Below are 6,000 nucleotides of genomic sequence, written 5' to 3' on the forward strand. Positions count from 1 at the left end.
AGTTCGTAGCGATGTACATACTTCAAATTTGAGGTTTAAAGGTTTACTTTCTCCTCCGCCCCTCTCGCCCTCCTCGAACCACTCTACATCGACGATCCTTCAGGTATAAATATGTAGTTTGTATAATAATATTCCACAAAAATATAAAGTTCCTTCATTTAAGTGCTGTTACAAATAATATCTTTTCGCTGCTCAATCAGAAAGTCATTGATTTCATAGATTTTTTACTTCTGAAAACTTTTCAGTAATAACATTCAACATGTTTCCTCTCCCTCTTCCCTGTCTCTCCTTCCTCTTTTCTTTTCTCTTCCTTTTTCTTTGTTTTATCACTAATTTAGTTTTCTTTTCTTCAAGGCTAGAACTAAGATCAATAGTACCCTTCCGGTACATGTTGTGTTGTCTCTAGCCTTATTCGTACTTTTTTTCAATCATTTTTATAGATTGAATATTTATTGTATCTATATGTAATAAGGAACTACTATTATTATTATTATAAATATATTGAATCACAACCTTGACAATAATGTTTTCGTTTTATTGTAATGATATTTCTGAGAATTCACTGCCTACTATTATGGAATTGTACTATAGTTGAAAATTCTGTTTTTATTTTATTTTTCTACATGACCTACATAAAAACTGCGTGCATTCACGGATGATTTTCAACATACTAGTTTGTGAAAATTCATACATCCAGTTGCATTTCATGCACTCGAAGTAACAAGTTTCTTGCATTTCTTGCTGGTTGAAGGTCGGTCACAACTTTATTCAAGAGAAAATGGGCGACCGAGGACGTGACAGTTTTTTATTTTTAATTCCGATGAACTGAATATCGTTTCGTTGAATTGTTTGTACTACCTTTTGAATTTTTAGTAGCACTTGATTTACGTTTTGCTTTCTTGTATTCCTGAACGCTATAAAAGTGAGTAGATCAGAATACTGAAAATTCGTCGGAAGGACTTTTGTATTGTGGATATTTACTTTAATTCAGATGTATTTATGTTATTCTCAAAGTAGAACATTTATTCGACAAATCCACCTACATAAATGAAATATGAAATCGTGTATGTCATTCGGAATTAACTGCTCTTCAAACTCATACCCCTTTCAATCGAAGTTCTCAGATGTGCCAAAAATCGTAGCAAGTTTGTTGATATTCCAAAAATGCTCACTACAAACAAACGAATGTAAATAACTGCTAAAACAAGGAACTACGTCTGTCATAAGACGCAGATAATAATACATCAATAATAATAATAATATTTATTTGTAGCCCCTTATTACACATGAATACACTAATTATTTGATCTATAAAGATAGAAAAACTACAAATGAGGCCAGAAACAACATGTACCGGAAGGGTACTGTTGATCTTAGTTCTGGCCTTGAAAAAAAGAACCCAAACTAGAGAAAAACAAAAAAAAGAGAAAGGAAGAGAAAACATTTCGAATGTTCATACTGAGAATTTTTCAAAAGTATGAAATCAATGACTGTCTGATTGAGCTGCGATGAGATATTTTTTGTAACAGCACTTAAATAAGGAAACTTTATTACTAACTTTACATTTCAGTGAAATATCATTATATAAATTATATATGTTATAACTGAAGGATCGTTGATATAGAGTGGTTCGTTTGTTAATTGATATTTTATGAAAGAAAGTGGCCGACTGTAAAAAACGTCTATTTTTCACAGTTAACCATCTGGTTTCCTTAAGTTTATATGAAATTCTTTCATATTTTCTGATACCATATATATAATACATGATTTTTGAACTCTTCCAATTCTACAAATGCCTTTTTTCATCCAGACATGAACCGTACACCAAATCACAATGTGCAAAAGACTCTGAACAAGCGCATTCGTTAATTTAATTTTCAAACTTATTGATGATGAATGACGATGAGAATAAAGCATTTTCAGACTCATGTAACTTTTTTGAACATATTTTGTGATATTTTTTGTAAACCTTGTATTGTTGATGACATAATAAGGAAGAAGAAGTTTAGGTTAAGAATGAACGAAATCTCGACTTTCAAATACAACAAAACCCAAGATAAATATATCTCAGTTCGTTTGAAGTTGGTTGACAATGTTTCGGGGTGTATTTCATCAGTTCGGACTTCCATTGTCTAATATAATATACATTGATTTGAAATCCCTGAAACAAAAATGAAAAAGATTAACCGAAAATAAAATTTTTTATCAAACAAAAAACTGTTGTTATAAAGAAATAACATACAAGCAACAACCAAAACAATAAAAATTGAAATATCAATAAAAGATGAAAATTAAAAAATATTATTAACAAAGAAGAAAAAGTTATCACCAAAAGACGATTGTGAATACTAACAATCGAAACGTCATGACATAACTTGGTTTGAAATTTTTTAATTTTAATTTTTCTGTTTTGTTAATACTTTTTTTAATTTTCAGCTTTCATTAAATTTTTTTTTTTTTTGTTGTTGCTTGTATATTATTTCTCTGTATTTATAGTTTTTTGTTGAATAAATATTGTTATTTTTGTTTAATCTTTTTGATTTTGTTTTCAGGAACTTCAAATCAGTTTATATTATATTAGACAATGAAAGTCCGAGCTGATGAAATATCTCAGTTCCATACCACCAGTACATGGAAATATTTATAAGTAACTCGGTATGAAGGTGGTTTTTAAAACAAGTCATACACCACAGAGACGTTTAGGGAGTCCAATTCACGAAATTGAATGTAAGGACTGCGATGCAAAATATTATAGACAGACAAAAATATCTATTAAAATGAGATATAAGGAACAATTAGCACACTTGAAATATGGAAGACCTGAAAAATCACCAGTCGCCCATCATATTTTGCAACAAAACAATTCCATAGGATTAGTTAGACAAGTTAACAACAACAGTCATCTAGATGCCTATTAGAGTGTAGAAATCAGTAAACATAATAATATCATGAATAACGATAGTAGACCAATACCTAACATAACATTATCAAATAACATTATATATGCATCCTTCAGGGTGGGTGATCATTCCTCTACAAAATTTTGGTGGAGCAATGGATGCCAATATCTGGCCTATAAACACATTTATAGGGTGTTTTCTATTCCACAGGAACACGAATTGGCAGGCAGAAGATCGACATTCCAGCCTTCAACTCCGGTCATCAACATTCAAAAATTGAACGATGCTAAACGAAATAAGTGAACTGGAATTATTTTCAAATGATTTCAAGAAGATGAAATCAATATGTGAGAATGAAACATGTTCTACGAAAAACTCTATTCCAAATTTGATAATACGTGGTTTTGATTTGACAAATGATTTTTGCCGAACTAAACTAAATAAGGAGAAGTCAGCATTTGGTGTAGCCTCGTCGTTGAGGCGATTGATTTGAGTGACTTTTGTATAAAGGGTAGTTGTGAGGGTTGTATGTGCCATATCACTTGAAAATAAGAAGAACCAAATGTTCAACATGTTGTTATAGATCCCAAAGTGCAAAATAAGAATAAATTGAGAATGAAGCAGTCAGAATCAAGGATAGGTATCATAAACCTGATGTTATATTCATTATTTGTGGTGACTTGAATTTCGATTATTCAAAAGTGAGAAGTAAATATGGGGATTTCTCTAATGCTTCACTACAGTTCAATTTCCGTAACTCGGTTTTTCAAGTAACCAGATTGACGGACACGACAATCTCTTCTATTGATCATACATATTCAAATTTTTTGTGTACTCGATTTTCAATTTTCTGATCATAGGATGATCTTGGCGTCACAGGATATCGTGTTGTGAAGTCGTTTTATGGCCGTTCCAATAACAAACAGGCACTTCCATATGAAATATCCTCCATTGCTGCGTTTCAAAAAATATAAAACAATGGATCATTGTTCAATTTATGATTGGCCGAAGGCAATATGTAACCATCACCAATATTATTGAGGTTAACAGAAAAACAATCTACTCTCAACGGAACCCTCTATCATTCGGAGTACCAAAAGGTTCAGTCTTGAGACCTGTGCTAGTTCGAGTATATATAGATGAAGTTCACTAATCTGTTCCTGATGGAAAGTGCGTGGAATTTTCTGATGACGCAGACACAATTATAACACACACCGACCAAACGAGTATACAACGGAAATGCGAACAGACAATGAACTGGTAGTTTCCCAGTATCTCATTTGTTTCAAATTCAGAAGGAGCAGTAGTTGTTCAATTTTGCAATCATTATAAAATTCTTGATCCACTATATATTGATGTGGATAATCATTTGCTTGCATTGTCGAAAAGTATCAAGCTCATGGGTCTTTGGAATTGATGAAAACTTGAATTTTGAAGCACTTTGCGATGGGCTCATACCAAAATTGCATTCTTCAGCATTTGAGCTATGAAATCTTAGCAATATTCAAAGTTAAGACCAGCTTATATACTATGCTGAAGTGGAGTCGAGGTTGTGCTATGGTGCCCGTTTCTGGAGTTGGTCAATCAACACAGGTGAAGTTTTTTGTTTCAGAAAAACATTATCATTAATATAATAATAATAATAATGTTTATTCATCCATTGAAATCATACACATGATATAGGACAAGTCATAAGATGTATATATATAGAGACATATATAGGTACACATAACTATATTACTATCGTCCATACAAACAAGCAAACAACAAATCAAAAAAACTATGAATTAGCAAAATATTCACTAATATCATAAAAATAGGACTCCACTAAATATGTTTTCAATCTTGTTTTGAATTTATTGATATTTGTTTGGTTTTTGATATCACTTATATTTAGGAATGCTTTCGTAAAGTGATGTACGGTGCTTTATACTTCTAAAAAAGTTACCATGCCTCGTAGCATGGTCATGAGAGTCAGAATTTTTTGAGAAGCTCTTGATGTTGAGTTTAACATATGTTACAGTTTTATAAATGTAGATCGATGGTACCGTTGGTAATTTAAACTTTTTAAAATGATTCCTACAATTCATTCGGTAATTTAAGCCAAAAATTAGACGAATCAGTCTTTTTTGACTGATGAAAACTCTGCGATCATTGGCCCTACTTCCTCAAAGGACAAGATTACGAGAAATATGTGAATATGAGAGAGCATAGTACACATTTATCAATTGTTCTAGTGTGAACATATTTTTCAGTTGCAAAACTGCATAATAACTACTATTGAGCCTTGAGCCTCTTATACACCTGATCAACATGTGTTTTCCACTTCAAATTTACATCTAAATATGTGCCCAGAAATTTCATTGAATCCGAAAAATAACTATTTTTGTTGTTTACGCGAACAAAATAGTCATTTGAGATTTTTGTACGAGAATAAAACTGTAGACATACTGTTTTGTCAGGATTGACAATTGAGGAATTGTCACTACACCAATCAGTATTCTTTTGACAAGTTATTCATTTTCTGCACAAGTATTACTGTATCACTGGTATAAGTTATATCCAGCCCTGTAAACCTTTTTTCAAGAAATTGGAAATACTAACTCCACCCTGTTTGTACATAATGGAAATTTGCGTCTATGATTTTCAAAATAAGATCTCCTTCAACAGGCTCTATTCTTACAATTAACACCAGGCAAAACGAAATTATATCTCAAGTTCCGCTAGCTCCAGGACGGATTGCTCTTAAAAGGTCTTAATGTTTATTTGATGTTTTACTAGCTGAAATAAGAGGAAGCATAACATTGAAGAGGTTATTTTTTTCATTTTTGATGCGTTTTGAAGAGTTAATGAATTTTCAGCGTAATAGTCTGTATGGTATGTGTATGCGTTTTCGTGTGTGTGTCTAGTTGAGTGTAGTAGTCTGTAGTTCATCTTTATTTTCATTATTTAGCTCTCACTGATTATTCCTAATACAATTACTCGTGAAATTGTCAAATAGAACAATAAAGGATTGGAGTTTGATTTTGACATAGTCTTTTTTTCCCCTAATCATACCCTGAACTGCTAAATTGAGTCCTGAAAAGAGCCGCATTATTTC

Source organism: Leptinotarsa decemlineata, unplaced genomic scaffold, assembly GCF_025532065.1.
Source record: "Leptinotarsa decemlineata unplaced genomic scaffold, Ldec_3_MD MMD2_tig00000505_RagTag_RagTag, whole genome shotgun sequence".
In the NCBI taxonomy this organism is placed as follows: Eukaryota; Metazoa; Arthropoda; class Insecta; order Coleoptera; family Chrysomelidae; genus Leptinotarsa; species Leptinotarsa decemlineata.